Here is a 17,414-nt window from a genome sequence, read left to right on the forward strand (position 1 = left end):
AGAATTTGGCGGCGTCGAGGTGATCGTTTCGCTGACAGAAACGCTGTCGAAAGGGTTCCATGGGGTGGACCTAGCGTCATGATATGGGCAGGGATTGGACTTAATGCGAGACTTGGACCCATCTGCTTTCTGAATGTTGGTCAAGGTCGGGGACACGGCGTCACCCCCAGCGGTATATCGACCAAGACCACACGTTGTTCCATTTTTTGCACAACATCAACAACACATTTTCCAGCAGGACAACGCTCGTCCCCATGTTGCCAGAGCTACCATGGCCTTTCTGTAACAACACAATATCCGTGTTATACCGTGGCCAGCCCTCAGCCCTGATCTGAACCCCATCGAACACTTGTGGGATGAGGTTCAAAGGCGTCTGCACAATGAGCGCCCAGTCCCTACAACTGCCGATGAACTACGCACAGCTGCTCTGGATGTGTGCAGGAGGATCACTTGGGCCTGTTGGGCCTGGGGGTTTGATCCACTAAATGTACAGGAGATGTGTGGCAGTGATCAATGCTAATGGTGGTCACACCAGGTATTGATCTGACATTTTGGGTATTGACCCGAAACTGTGTAAGCCCTTAACATTTGAAAAAATAATCCATTAAACTGTCTTGAGTCAAATGATTGTCAATCTTGCCCTATTAATATTTCTTGTCTTTACTGTTGAAAAAAATAACATGTATACTGCATACTCGACTTGCGTTTCTTTTGCGTGTGAGTATATTTTGGTTTGCGAAGAACGGACTGAGGCATATATAACAGATTCTGGAGGACTATGTGTAAATAGATGAATAGTGTTTTTTAGATATTTAACTTAAATACCCATGTGTGTAAAAACTAGTGGGTAACAGAAATTTGAATACCCAGATAGAATTACGTATACCCAATGATTTTAAAATGCATGGGTAAAATACCCACAACACCGAAAGCTTATCTGGAGCTCTGAGAACGTAAGACTTTTCTTGCTCTCTTGAAGAATAAGTATATTGTTATATATCTGAATTTATTCTCAGATTATCTTTCTATGCATAGAAAATATTTTATTTGAGAAATTCTGCATGAAACTCTTTGAAAGAGGTCGTGCGCTCCAACTGTATGATGTGGAGGGAGTGTCGCGGATATCCTATATAGACGTGGTCAATGTTCGTTGTTATATTTTTCGTTAAACACATGAGCATGAGCGACGCTCACAGAAAAACACGTAAATATGTATATATTTTTAGATAATAATCTTTGGGGTGGGGGCGGGGTTTCACGTAAGGTGGTATTAAGGGTGAGTTTCATATAATGTGTGTATTGGGGTGGGGAGTGGGCACTTTCATGTAAGGTGGTAAATCTGAATAATCCACTCATGTAGGATATGACTGAAACATTGCCAATACAACATCAAACTTTCACTTGCCCACTCGTATATATCTTTAACCTAACATGGCCATGATCTCCTGTTTAAAACAAGCTTCACGCACACAGACACTGAAGACTGTTTGATATATTTATGAATGTACTAAAATGTCCTTGTAGTGGTACATTGTGAGTGTCATCCACGTCGAGGCACCAACCATTCCTTGGGGACATAAGGGTAGAGGAACTTGACCACCACGTGGAAATGGCCAGTTCGGGTGTGGACCTGGGTAGTTCAGACGAGGAAGATGCTACAGTCCGTGGCAGTTCAGATCTACGCGAGGAGGAGCCTGGAGACAACACGGCCATTGCCAGATCGACAGAGCATGGACCTAACCCTGGAGACAACACGGCCATTGCCAGATCGACTGAGCATGGACCTGACCCTGGAGAAAACACGGCCATTGCCAGATCGACTGAGCATGGACCTGACCCTGGAGTCAACACGGCCATTGCCAGGCCGACTGAGCGACAACTTGTTCCTGGAGACAACACGGCCATTGCCAGGCCGACTGAGCATGGACCTGACCCTGGAGTCAACACGGCCATTGCCAGGCCGACTGAGCGACAACTTGTCCTTGGAGACCACACGGAAATTGCTGAAGCAGGGAGTCAATCTTTCGTCTCCAGGCCAAGGCGTGGTATGTTTCCATATGTAATCATTCTTCATCCTGTATCTGTGTTTATAGGGCTTTAATTTGCTGCGCATGAGTGTAATGTTTTGTCTTGAATATTATGGCTGCTCTCAGTAACGTCAACCGTGTCCTACTCTTCATGAATGTTATACCAAATTTATTTGATAATTGCAGTAGACCATCTTTTCGAGGCAAGAGAGTTAACTGACTTTAAAAGTCCAGTATCACCCTTGCCGAACTATGCTGGAATTCCTGGGCTCGACGTAGCGCCACCAGTTATGTCCCTTCTATGCCTTTCCTATGGACCAATCAGATTCCATCTCTCGTATCACATGCATTGAAATAGAAAGAAATCTGCATGACAGTTTACGAACCGGATTTCGATTCCGTTTCGGGATTGTGATTGGATTATGCATAGATTTTTTTACTTATCCTGCATTACTCCTTAATGCATACAACTGCTTGTTCTTGATAGAGAAAAGAACTGTGTGAAGGTCTTTGTTTGAAGACGATGTTCCAACTAGGCCAACCCTGTCACGCAGCTCCCACGTGACCAAAGGAAGTGACGTCATGGATCCTCACATTACTCTTGTCACTTGTTGAGTGAAGACCTGTTTTTCAACTGTAACATAAGTAGTTCAAACCCTTATATGTTTTCTCCTTGAGTTAATATTTATTGTCTTGTGCATACGGTTTGTATTTTGTAGATTCCATGTTTGATAACATGTGCATAACATTTTAGCCATCTTGAACATTTTACGTGGCCAGCGTTTATGAACTGGCTTGTGTGGTATATTCTTCTTGCTTGGTACCCCGCGATTGGCGTATCCTCGTAAGTATTGTTTGTTTTGTTGTATGTTGTCTTACGTTTGTCGTAATATTTGTTTCATAAACCCACACAGTGGGATAAACAAATTATAGCATACACAATCGGGCGGGGACACATCGTGATTTTACACTGCTTCATTGCAGATATCATGCCCTCCTGCTTAAAGTGCCGGCGTAATATGTCGGTGTGGATTCCCCACCCCCTGTGTCTTAATTGTACATCTCAATGCCTCCAGGGTCATCTATGTAAAGACTGACTCCTGCGTTCCCCCACAGCTTTCAGACGGTACCTCCGTGTGTCCAGGAAACGGGGAAGCAACAGGCCAGGAAAAACACCGGCGCAAGATGTCTGACCTATCCGAGGATTCGCCCTCTACAAGATGGGCGGCAACATCCCAGCCTCCACCATTAACATTATGCCAGGCCCCATGGTCTCAGTCTCTATCCAGAGCACCATGACAACCACTACTGCCTCTATCTTTACGGCGGCAACCCCCACCATGACTCCAGGCGTGACGTTCTCATATCAAACGGCGCCCCCGCCTACGGCACAGACGCCCATGATAAGCGCCTCTCTCCTTCAGTACATACAGTACTTACAGGCCACGCCGACGCCTTTTGCCCCAGCGCCTTTACAGGCGCCTCTACAAGCGCCACCCATAGCGCCTCTGCAGACGCCTCTCCAAGCGCCTATACAGATGGCGCCCATCCAGCAAACAGCGACTATACAGCGCCCTTGCCACCGCCTAGTCGGACGCCTATACATACGCCATCTCTTTCATCGGACATGAATGCCCCTTTTGCCTCTCGTTAATCTGTGGACTCGGCTTCCCCGAGTACGTCTTCACGTGGGAGGGAGAGTCGGTCGTCTCGTTGGGATCCTCGATCTAGGAGCCGCGCCCCTGTTCGCAGGCGCTCCAGTGGCTACCGTTCCGACACCTCGGAGGGTGCCTTCGTCCCTTGTAATGACCACACCCCCACGGACGGCGAGTCCGTCTTGGCGTGGACCAGGTTGCAGACTGGTTGGCTGATAGACTTAGAGACAGTTGCTCCCTTTCCTGTCCTAGAGGTCCCTAGCAAGCCATCCCTTCGGAACCTACCTCGCTCCCACCTGACCCGCTGATCAAGGACATGATCGTGGCCCTTGATGAGGACTTCAGCAAGTTCTCTCATACTCCGTCTCTCAGGCCCCCACGCTATAAACAAGGCGACTACCCAGCTCACGCTCTCCAGGTCGCGGACTATGCTCATGCCTTAGATTAGGATCTACACCACATGTCTGGGTCTAACGGCTCCACCTCAGTACGATTTTCTGACAGTAAACTCGCCTTCTTGGAGACCGTGATTCGCCACACTCTCAAGCCTCTCTCACTGATGGCGTCGTCCTCCAGAGCCATTCTCCGGGACTCGTCGGAGGATAACCCTCATAGGAAAGACCACCTGACCACCGTCGCATCCTACCTCCAGCAAAAAATCGAGCATATGCGCTCTCATATGCACGCCCCCCTGATTGAGCTCACAACCACGAGGCGCCTGGGCTACTTTTCTCTGTCGGATTCTGACCCAGAGTTCAAGAGAGATCTTCTGCGTCAAACATGGTCCTCCCCTGACCTGTTTAATGGACAGATCTCCAAGACGCACTGCCTTCGACCGAGCCTTCATGACCCTGGCTAGGGTGTCACAGACAGCCTTCTCCAAGGCGTCCCAGTCTGGCGCATACCAGACACGACGCAACACCCTCCACTCCGGGGGCGGGGCTCCACCTCAACCTCTCGGGCCAGAGGCAGACTGCAGGGACTTCAGGTGAATCGCCAGACATGCACGACTGGGACCACCCACACCCAGTAGTCTTTATTGACGACACTCCTTTAGGAGGGAGACTGAGTCGATTCTGTCAGAACTGGGAGATGCTGAGGGACCCAAATGTCACCAACATCATCTGACATGGGTACCAGCTGGCGCTCATAGACGACCCACCGCTCTTTCACCTATCTTACTAGTCCCCAAGAAGGACTCGGACAAACATTGGATGATCACAAACCTCGCTGCTTTCAACAAACACTACCTGACGCGTCCACCTTACTTCAAGATGACCAAGCTCAGGCTGCTGCGATCACGGATCCAGGCACAGGATGTACTCATCAGCCTGGATATCGAGGACACATACCTACACGTCCCAAAACATCCCGACGACAGGAAATTCCCCCGCTTCATCTTCATGGGAGTCCATTACCAATGGGCAGTCCTCCCATTTGGAAATTCTTCGGCCCGGTGGCTATTCACATGGCTTACCAAGCAGACAGCCTCGTACCTCCATCTCTGGGACATTCAGTTCGAGACATACATAAAGGATTGTCTCCTGAATCATTGGGACACGTCACTCTACTTCGCCACAGGGACTTCACCCTCCGGATCCAGTTGGGTTGGAAGAACCACCTCAGGAAGTCAGAGCTGACACCCTCAAATCCCCTTCAGTTCATCGGGGGCCTCTTCCAGACGCACCTCGACCTCCTCACTGTACCCAGGGACCGGTGGGAGCGCATGCAATCGCACCTGATTCCTGCCCTCCACCCACCACACACTCAGCGCCAATGGCATGTCCTCCTTGGCCTCCTAACCTCAGCGCAGGACTTGACCTACAGAGGAAGGCTCCAACTGCACCCAGTTCAGATGGTCCTGGCTTCCTACTTCAGACCCTACACCAGGACTCCTCAGTATCCATCGTCCTCCCGGATCACCTCAAGCAGCATCTCCGGTGGTGGACGGTGGAATCGAATGTCTTAGGCTTGTCTCCTTGACAGGGCTTATGATCTCTCTATGACTATTCGTAGATGCTTCCCTATGGTATATCAACAATCTCTAACTGGAGGCGCTTATCTTGGCCATTGCTCATTGGAAGCAGGCCTTCAGACACGCCTGGCTCTCCATCTGGATGGACAACATAACCGTCGTCTGGTGCCGACGGAACCAGGGAATGACTCAATCGACCTCGCTCCTTCAACAGACGTTCCAGTTCTTTCGCCTAGTGGATCATCTAGGGATCCAGTTCCAGGCTCAACACATTCCGGGTGTCCGAAACATCCTAACAGATGCACTCTCAGGCAAGGCAAGGTCTCCCCACATGGTCTCCCCAACATAGACCTATTCGCAACCAGCCAGAATTACCAGATACCGACCTACATATAACCGGTTCCAGATCCCCTGGCTTGGGCAGTCAACGCCTTCAGTGTCCCTTGGGAAGGAGTATGCGTAAGCTTTTCTGCCACCTGTATTCCCTTCCAGGGTCGTCCAGAAGATCAGATTGACACAGAACCTCGATCTGATCTATGGTCACGCACTGGTGGCCGGTGAGGGCTTGGTTTGTCAACCTCAGAGAGCTAGCCGATGCCAACTCACTGCCACTCCCAGATTGGCCAAACCTGCTGATCCACCCTCGCAGCAGGCAGCCACACCCAGGACCAGAGAAGTTATGTCTTCACGTTCCGGATAATCGCCGCATGACGAAAAACCCGGATATAAGGCCCTGCTCCGTTCATTCAGGCTGGAAGTCTAAAAGGCAAAATTTCGTCCACCAGCATGGGACTTCAATGTCATTCTCAATGTCATTCTCATCTCGCTGAGAGACGCGCCCTTCGAGCCACGTCATTTTACAATCTCACGAAAAAGACGGTCTTCCTACTGTTGCTCACTACAGCAGACCATGTCAGTGAGCTATACGACTTGGACGTCACGCGCGTCCTCTTTGAGCATGGAAAACACCCAGCCGTGCATCTTTGACTGTGCTGGGACTTCATTGCCAAGAATCAACTCCAGGACAGCCAGATAGATCGTTCCCAATCCCTCCCCTATCTTTGATTGTGGGCGCAAAGATGAACCAGAGCTCCGTCTATGTCCGGTTAGGTCGCTCCATTGCTTACATCAGACGATCAAAGGAACGCCGTAGACAACGATGATGCCTCTTCATAACAGTATCTGCGACCTCACGAGTGAGAGTAAACCGCAACACGATCGCCCTTTGGCTACGAGCTATCATTCTCATTACCTACGAGGCAGCGGAATTGGACCCCCCACGCTCCAACAACCCAAATGAGACCTTGGTGGTCGCCTCCACCATGACGCTACACAACAACTGCTCTCTACGTACCATGATACACGTTGCATTGGAGGATGTGCAAGGCATGCACAACTTTGGTCTGATGATAGTAGTGGCCCAACAGGTCACTACTACTAAAAACCACTGACCTAGCCTCCAGTCCAGAGCCGGTCTTTTGACCTCAACTGGCTTAATGCCCTGGACTAGAAGGTTCATGCACTCCAGTCTAAAACTTAAACTTGAGAGGGTTATCGTCGATGGCAGCATAGTACCTTGACACACCGCTTACCTGACTTTTCCCATCCATGAAATGGTCATTGAGGCCGACCATACAGCCGAGGATGGGCTGAGGGAACAGAGTCTGGAAAAAGTGATGAAAGTCCACATCTGATCGAAGGTATGCCCTCCACAAATTCCCTCGGATAAAGATGCATAAAGGAGTAATGCAGAAAAGTATACATATATACAAGTAAAAAAATCGAGTAAAATCCTGGCTATTTTTTATATTTGTATACTTACCCTGCCTTACTGCAACTAAAGAGACCTTATCATCGCAGAGCTGCCTCCCCACGATGCCCCCGACTCCACAGTAATGTGAGGATCTGTGACGTCACTTTCTTTGGTCACGTGGGAGCTGCTTGACAGGGTTCGCCTCTCAGCTAGTTAGAACAACTTCTTCAAGCAAAGACCTTCACACAGCTCTTTTCTGTCAAAAACACGCACTAATATCCATTAAGGAGTAATGCAGGATAAGCATACAAATAGAGAAAAATATTTAGGATTTTATTCCAGCCAAAATGTAACTCCAGACTTGTTAGTCCAGCCAAAATGTAACTCCATAATACCAGCCTAGTTCAGCAAAGGTGGAAACTGGTCTTTTACAGTCAGTTAACTCACTTGCCTTTGCAAAATGGCAGTAGACAACCCTGGTGTATGTGAGAAATTGGAGGCATGGATTAAACGCTTTCATTGAGCAAACTTTAAGAGGCTAATGCTGGGATAATACTAGTGTTCTAAACATTTGTTAAATGTTATAAGAGATGACAAATCTGCATCAGTGACCAAACAAAAGAGAACATGGCCCATTTGAATAATACATTTAATAAAGAAAGTGAAGCTAGTTTATATTTTGTATTAAAATGTGGAGTTGGTTGTTGACCCTCATCGTTGATTTGTTGCCAGGTGGTCCAGTCACGGGCATCATTGTTGCCAACTCGAAGTACGTCAACATCTCCACTGGGCAGATGGTACCGGGGACTGTCGGAGAAGGTGAGTAAATGAGTACAAGTTACAGCCCACACCCAAAGCCTCTAAACATTAGGGTAAGGGGTAGGAGAAGGGGGGAACAAATTATTAACAAATAAAAAAGGTCTTTCAAGCCCATGATCTAAATGTCAAACCCCAAAACCACAAGGGCCCCGTGGGACTGTGTCTCCAGCACCCTATTGATAATCGTAGATGCAAACCCATGGGATATTTGGAACCGATGGAAAGTTCATGTCAGAACCGTATGAGGTGACTTGGTGGATCGCTGCTCATAATCCCAGGCACTGGACTGACTTCATTATTTACAGGCCTTTGTCATACAGCTGGAATATTGCTGAGTGCGGCATTAGACAAAAAGCGTGCATACGAAGGGAATTGTCAAGGTAGTTGTGCAGCCGTGGTGCACAGGGTAGCTTAAATACCGTTTTTATTTTAGAAACAGAACAAACTAGTGATAGACAGACAAAATACAATTCCTAAGTTATGAAATAAACATTTGATAAATGATCTAGAATCTGGCCAATTGTCGACAATTTCATGAACATCAACTGGGTCGCGTTGCTTAGGTCCAGGGCTGTCCAGCGCTATTCATCGCTGTGCTATATAATACCACACTGTGGCACAGTGATGATGTGTGAAAGTCAGCAACTCTAGGAGGTGCTTATTAGCAGTGTTGAAAGGCAAAATAAAAATTGCGGCCAAATACAACGTCGATGACGACAACAACAAACATTGGAGTGTGTCTCTCTCATAATAATTTTTTTTTAAAAAAAGGCAAAAGCTATGCTCTGTATGGTATTCTACTTCGTAACATACACATACGTCTGTATGTCCAGATACAGCGGAAGGTAGCGCACTGTTGCACTTATCCAGGTTGTTGTCATGCTTCCATTTTTTGCGAACACCTGGTGTCATTACTGATTTTCGGGTATTCACTGGTATCACTGGTATTCTCTTGCATTGACGTTTTATGTTTGAACAAGGCAACCCGGATATCATACATTTTGAGTAGACAAGACAGGGCGCCAGTTGCCATGAATTACGTCACAATCCAACTCTTGACTGATTATTGTGGAATGAAAGGTCTATTTAGCTGTACATAAGTTACCCATCTTAGCAACGTAGTTAGTATTAGTATACTTATATCCCTGTAGTTTACTTCCAATATGTTCAGTATTCACATAGGACTTTGTTTCTTCACAGATACTCTCGAACTCCGCCTTATTGAAGCAAAGAAAATGTTTGTTGAAACAGAAATCTACAGAACGATGAAGCAAAAAGTAAAGCAGTTTGGGCATGTGACCATCTATGGTGCCTCTGGAGAAGGAAAGACAACGATGGCTCTGATGTTGAGTTCACGTTATAGAAACCGAGGCTACCAGGTCGTGTTTGTGGACAGCATTGAGAAGTTTGACTTGGACAGCTGCCTCAGCTCTACACCAAGAGTGTTTCTTATCATTGATGACATGTTTGGCACTGTTGGCTTGTCCACTAATGTTCCACTGATTAAATCATTTCTAAACAATCTTATTCTCCATATAGACCACTGCAAACAGTCACGTGAACAGATGCAGTCAGTTTGGCAAGATGGAGATAAATCCAGTGATGTTGACAAAAGACAAAAGTCAAACAAAGGACATTCGTGTCATTTTCACATCAAAGTCATACAACTTCCATGACGGACTTGCACAACTGCACTTTGGGTGTTTCCCACTGTTTGAGGAACAAACAATTATGAATATAACTTTACATGATGTAAACTGTCTTTCCTCTGTAGAGAAACAGGAAATATATGAGAGACATAAGAGCACGCTAGATGAATGCTCCAAAGCTTACCTACCTGAATACAGAGATTTGGAAATGCATTCGAACATATTTGGATTTCCCCTTATATGTAAACTTTGTACTTTTTCCCAAAACATCAGAAAGCTTTTCGAAGAACCCTTGTCTTATTTGAGGGAGGAACTCACTGACATAATTACTTCTAAGAATGATAGATCTGGTGTGTTAGTCCTGATGTTATTGTGTGAAGACAGATTAAAATTGACAAAGTTAGAAAGCGAGGATGAGGACCAGGACTTGGATACGAAAGTCAAACATGTGATACGTCTAATGCCTACCGCTACACGCTCTGGGATGTGCCAAGCAGCAAGAAGTTTCCGAGGTACATACTTCACAAGAGGAGACACTGTAGGCTTTGCTCATTCTTCAATCTATGATGCTTGTGCCTGTGTCTTATATAATGTCAATCCAAGTTTTGTTTTGAAGCATTGCAGTGAAGACTTTCTGTACGAGCGGGTACAACAAGGGACAGTTCAAGAAACAAAAGTTGATGAACATCTTCATTTGATATCCGTTTCTGAAGAGTATCATGATCATCTTACCACAAGGCTTGCAAATTCTCTAAAGCAAGGACATTTTTCTAAGTCAGTAACACATCCAATCCTTAAGCAAGACAAACTAGTTGAACAACTTCTTGAAAGACTACACTTTGATGGGACGAAACATGATTCCACAGGCAATGCCTGGTTTCATCAAAGAGAAAATGGAAAATGTTTTTTGTATTGGGCTGTTCTTGGACATAATCCATATTTGGTTACAAATGTTGAGAACCAAACTGGAGAAGTGTTTACACAAGACGAGATCAGAGAGGGTATGGAAGGCTGTGCCCAAGCAAACAACCTGACATTGCTGCATTGGCTACTCTCCAGGAGTGATGAGCATGACCGGATTAACAGATTGAACAGGCTCATGTTGTCAGCAGCAGAAAATGGAAGTACTGAAACACTGTTGTATCTGCTGAATGAAGGAGCAAATCCCCATATTTGTGACCCGATGATGCAAAACATCTTCCATTTGGTATGTAAATCACGACATGAAAACACACTTCGTGCACTGCTGAATGTATCGGTAAACAAACATGTTATAGACAGTGTTGATGTTGATGGCCACACTCCTCTAATGATTGCAGCAGGAACAGGGTCAGAGGAGTGCTTCCAGCAGCTAATGCCATTCTCAAATCTGCATGTCCTGGACACGTTTGGAAATGGTGTTATTCACCTTACTTGTAAAGGAGGGAGCATTACTATTGTTAAGGAACTGCTACCATCAATTTGTATCAACAAAAAAGGAATGGATGGATTTACACCGACAATGGTTGCAGCTGTCAAAGGACACAAACGCATGTTTGACTTCCTGGAATCAAAGGGGGCGGACCTATCGCTGGTTGATACAACTGGTAATAGTTTACTTCATCTTGCCTGTGCGGGAGGCAACATGACTATTGTACAACATCTGCTGTCAGATTCTAACATCAACCAAAGGGGAATGAATGGAACGACACCGATAATGGTTGCTGCTGTCAAAGGTCACAAAAGCTTGTTTGATTTCCTGGAATCAAAGGGGGCGGACCTCTCCCTTGCTTTGACATCTGGTGAATGTTTACTTCATCTTGCCTGTCGGGGAGGCAACATGACTATTGTTCAACATCTGCTGTCAGATTCAAACATCAACCAAAGGGGAGTGAATGGACTGACACCGATTATGGTTGCAGCTGTCAAAGGGCACAAAAGCTTGTTTGACTTCCTGAAATCAGAGGGGGCGGACCTATCGCTGGTTGATACAACTGATGATAGTTTACTTCATCTTGCCTGTTTGGGAGGCAACATGACTATTGTTCAACATCTGTTGTCGTCAGATTCTAACATCAACCAGAAGGGAATGAATGGACGGACACCGATAATGGTTGCAGCTGTCTTTGGACACAAAAGTGTGTTTGACTTCCTGGAATCAGAGGGGGCGGACCTATCGCTGGTTGATACAAATGGTGATAGTTTACTTCATCTTGCCTGTTGGGGAGGCAACATGACTATTGTTCAACATCTGCTGTCAGATTCAAACATCAACCAAAGGGGAATGAATGGACGGGTACCGATAATGGTTGCAGCTGTCAAAGGTCACAAAAGCGTGTTTGACTTCTTGAAATCAGAGGGGGCGGACCTCTCTCTTGCTTCGACATCTGGTGAATGTTTACTTCATCTTGCCTGTCAGGGAGGCAACATGACTATTGTTCAACATCTGCTGTCGTCAGATTCTAACATCAACCAGAAGGGAATGAATGGACGGACACCAATAATGGTTGCAGCTGTCAAAGGTCACAAAAGCGTGTTTGACTTCCTTGAATCAGAGGGGGCGCACCTATCGCTGCTTGATACAACTGGTGATAGTTTACTTCATCTTGCCTGTTGGGGAGGCAACATGACTATTGTTCAACATCTGCTGTCAGATTCTAACATCAACCAAAGGGGAAGGAAGGGACGGACACCGATAATGGTTGCAGCTGTCTTTGGACACAAAAGTGTGTTTGACTTCCTGGAATCAGAGGGGGCGGACCTATCGCTGGTTGATACAACTGGTAATAGTTTACTTCATCTTGCCAGTGCGGGAGGCAACATGACTATTGTTCAACATCTGATATCAGATTCTAACATCAACCAAAGGGGAAGGAATGGACGGACACCGATAATGGTTGCAGCTGTCTTTGGACACAAAAGCGTGTTTGACTTCCTGGAATCAGAGGGGGCGGACCTATCGCTGGTTGATACAACAGGTAATAGTTTACTTCATCTTGCCAGTGCGGGAGGCAACATGACTATTGTTCAACATCTGCTGTCAGATTCTAACATCAATCAAAGGGGAATGAAAGGGTGGACACCGATTATGGCTGCAGCTGTCGAAGGACAGAAAAGCGTGTTTGACTTCCTGAAATCAGAGGGGGCGGACCTATCGCTGGTTGATACAACTGGTAATAGTTTACTTCATCATGCCAGTTTGGGAGGCAACATGACTATTGTTCAACATCTGCTGTCAGATTCTAACATCAACCAAAGGGGAATGAATGGTGTGACACCGATAATGGTTGCAGCTGTCAAAGGACACAAAAACGTGTTTGACTTCCTGGAGTCAGAGGGGGCGGACCTATCGCTGGTTGATACAACTGATGATAGTTTACTTCATCATGCCAGTTCGGGAGGCAACATGACTATTGTTCAACATCTGCTGTCAGATTCTAACATCAACCAAAGGGGAATGAATGGTGTGACACCGATAATGGCTGCAGCTGTCAAAGGACACAAAAACGTGTTTGACTTCCTGGAATCAGAGGGGGCGGACCTATCGCTGGTTGATACAACAGGTAATAGTTTACTTCATCTTGCCTGTCGGGAAGGCAACATGACTATTGTTCAACATCTGCTGTCGTCAGATTCTAACATCAACCAAAGGGGAATGAATGGATGGACACCGATAATGGTTGCAGCTGTCAAAGGACACAAAAGTGTGTTTGACTTCCTGAATTCAAAGGGGGCGGACCAATCGCTGGTTGATACAAATGGATATAGTTTACTTCATCTTGCCTTTTGGGGAGGCAACATGACTATTGTTCAACATCTGCTGTCAGATTCTTACATCAACCAGAACGGAATGAATGGACGGACACCGATAATGGTTGCAGCTGTCAAAGGTCACAAAAGCGTGTTTGACTTCTTGGAATCAAAGGGGGCGGACCTATCGCTGCTTGATACAACTGGTGATAGTTTACTTCATCTTGCCTGTTGGGGAGGCAACATGACTATTGTTCAACATCTGCTGTCAGATTCAAACATCAACCAAAGGGGAATGAAGGGACGGACACCGATAATGGTTGCTGCTGTATTAGGACAGAAAAGCGTGTTTGACTTCCTGGAATCAGAAGGGGCGGACCTATCGCTGGTTGATACAACAGGTAATAGTTTACTTCATCGTGCCACTGTCGGGAAGGCAACATGACTATTGCCCAGCATCTGCTGTCAGATTCTAACATCAACCAAAGGGGAATAAAAACGATGGACACCGATAATGGTTGCAGCTGTCTTTGGACACAAAAGCTTGTTTGACTCCCTTAAATCGGAGGGGGCGGACCTATCGCTGCTTGATACAACTGATGATAGTTTACTTCATCTTGCCTGTGTGGGAGGCAACATGATTATTGTTCAACATCTGCTGTTGTCAGATTCTTACATCAACCAAAGGGGAATGAATGGTGTGACACCGATAATGGCTGCAGCTGTCTTTGGACACAAAAACGTGTTTGACTTCCTGGAGTCAGAGGGGGCGCACCTATCGCTGCTTGATACAAATGGTGATAGTTTACTTCATCTTGCCTGTTGGGGAGGCAACATGACTATTGTTCAACATCTGCTGTCAGATTCAAACATCAACCAAAGGGGAATGAATGGACGGACACCGATAATGGTTGCAGCTGTATTAGGACAGAAAAGCGTGTTTGACTTCCTGGAATCAGAAGGGGCGGACCTATCGCTGGTTGATACAACAGGTAATAGTTTACTTCATCTTGCCTGTCGGGAAGGCAACATGACTATTGTTCAACATCTGCTGTCGTCAGATTCTAACATCAACCAGAGGGGAAGGAATAGATTGACACCGATAATGGTTGCAGCTGTATTAGGACACAAAAGTGTGTTTGACTTCCTGGAATCAGAGGGGGCGGACCTATCGCTGGTTGATACAAATGGATATAGTTTACTTCATCTTGCATGTTGGGGAGGCAACATGACTATTGTTCAACATCTGCTGTCGTCAGATTCTAACATCAACCAGAAGGGAATGAATGGACAGACACCGATAATGGTTGCAGCTGTCTTTGGACACAAAAGCGTGTTTGACTTCCTTGAATCAGAGGGGGCGGACCTATCGCTGCTTGATACAGATGGTAACAGTTTACTTCATCTTGCCTTTTGGGGAGGCAACATGACTATTGCCTGGCATCTGCTGTCTGATTCCAACATCAACCAAAGGGGAATAAAAAGGATGCACACCGATAATGGTTGCTGCTGTCAAAGGACACATAAACGAGTTTGACTTCCTGGAATCAGAGGGGGCGGACCTCTCTCTTGCTTCGACATCTGGTGAAAGTTTACTTCAACGTGCCCAAAAGGGAGGCAACATGACTATTGTTCAACATCTGCTGTCAGATAAACTATAGAGTTGTCCCGGAAGTGAGTCGCTCCAATGCAGTCACAGGAACGTATAAAAGTCTCCAACGTATACAAGCTGTATGGTATCACCTGGATAGTGTACTGTGAGTAGTCCCCGAAAGGATTTACCCCTATGCAGTGTTCTCAACAAACAACAAAAGAAAGAATATGAAGATGAGGTAACATTCATTCTGTCAAATGCTAACATCAGGATTAAATATTGATAGAAACTAAGATTCGTGTACTAGATGTGTAGCATTGTGTGCTAGATGTATACCCTTGTGTACTAGATGTATAGAATGTGTGCTAGATGTATACCCTTGTGTACTAGATTTATAGCGTTGTGTACTAGATGTGTAGCATTGTGTGCTAGATGTATAGGATTGTGTACTAGATGTATACCATTGTGTACTAGTTGTATACCCTTGTGTACTAGATGTATAGCATTGTGTACTAGATGTATAGCTTTGTGTACTAGATGTATAGCATTGTGTACTAGATGTATACCACTGTGCACTAGATGTATAGCATTGTGAACTAGATGTATACCCTTGTGTACTAGATGTATACCCTTGTGTACTAGATGTATTGCATTGTGTACTAGATGAAATACCCTTGTGTACTAGATGTATAGCATTGTATGCTTGATTTATAGCATTGTGTACTAGATGTATACCCTTGTGTGCGAGATGTATAGCATCGTGTGCTAGATGTATACCCTTGTGTATAAGATGTATACCCTTGTGTACTGGATGTATAACATTGTGTACTAGATGTATACCACTGTGTAATTGATGTATACCATTGTTTACTAGACGTATACCACTGTCTACTAGATGTATACCACTGTGTTCCAGATATATGCCATGGTGTACTCGATTGATACCATTGTGTAAGAGATTTATACCACTGTGTACTAGATATATACCACTATGTACTAGATGTATACCACTGTGTACTAGATATATACGATTGTGTACTAGATGTAAACCACTTTATTAATCGTCTAATTCTATTTGAACTGCCTAGTTCAGATGACATGATTGCATTATACATATATTTGGCTTATTCTTTTGTTTCTGACCTGTAGACAAGTAGAAATGGTTTGAAGTACACTTCTGTAGTATAGATTTGGGTTTGGGTGTCCATTACTCTGAACCTAGCTGCGATAACCGTAACTCTGTACTGCCCCCAACATACGATTTTAATACTGACCTGCCGCTACACAGAACATCCCATAATGTTTTCCTTATTGATTCCCAGTCCAAACCTGTCCCACGCGTTATATGTTTCAGCAAAGTGATGCGTCGTGATCTAACGACAAATACAACACAATTCTCTTCCTTAGACGCTTGCCTTCAAATACGACTACTTATATTTAATATCGCGTTCCGATATATTTACTTATCGAGTTGAAAAATGGATCGGAAAATATCTTTTTTTATTTCTGCCATTACGATAGTGGCCAAGTATCCGTACCATCTCGACGATTCCACCCAATACGTACATAGAAAGTGTCATGATCAAACATAAAGTACACATATTTGAGTACACATTACGATTCATGTACTTTATGACGGGGCTGCTCGTGATTTAAGTCCTGAAGGTGAAATCTACCAGGAAAATACAATGGAATAGTCCGCAGCAATCAAATCGTATATAATGACTAGACAACAGTTTATCGAAACTGCCCTGAACCCTCAAGTCTGAATTTAATTTGGGACACATACTACGATGATCCTTGTCATCTCGGGAAATGTATCGGAGGTATGGTCTACAATATTCCTGGTATCAACAGAGGAGGGCAGCATTAGTACTACTTATTTGATAGTGATTGTACACTGTTATATATTTTATACAAATATCAACATGGGGAAATGGATAAATTTTACAAATATTTTATCAAGTTACATATCACATATTGGAAAATAGGGAATATGACGAACTAAAAGACCACGTTCCAGTATCTTAAACCTGTCAAGGGTCAAATCGATAACTCTCATCGGACATAATCCTGGACCAGTGTATCCTATGGTCGTTTTCTCCAGTTCCTTAATAAACTGATTGTTTATGCACTCAGGTAAGAACGTTACTATCTTGTCCTATATTAATTCTTCACTGTATGCTATTGCCCTTGGCAATACCTGCAAAACT

The 17,414-nt window shown here is 45.1% G+C and overlaps 1 pseudogene; it reads left to right on the forward strand.

Moving 5' to 3' along the window:
- The first annotated feature begins 380 nt into the window (after window positions 1–380).
- On the forward strand, window positions 381–15,144 carry LOC139470499 (ankyrin repeat domain-containing protein 17-like; annotated as a pseudogene).
- The last annotated feature ends 2,270 nt before the right edge of the window (window positions 15,145–17,414 follow it).

Source organism: Haliotis cracherodii, unplaced genomic scaffold (genome assembly GCF_022045235.1).
Source record: "Haliotis cracherodii isolate W230 unplaced genomic scaffold, xgHalCrac1.p SCAF_20, whole genome shotgun sequence".
NCBI classification, from domain to species: domain Eukaryota; kingdom Metazoa; phylum Mollusca; class Gastropoda; order Lepetellida; family Haliotidae; genus Haliotis; species Haliotis cracherodii.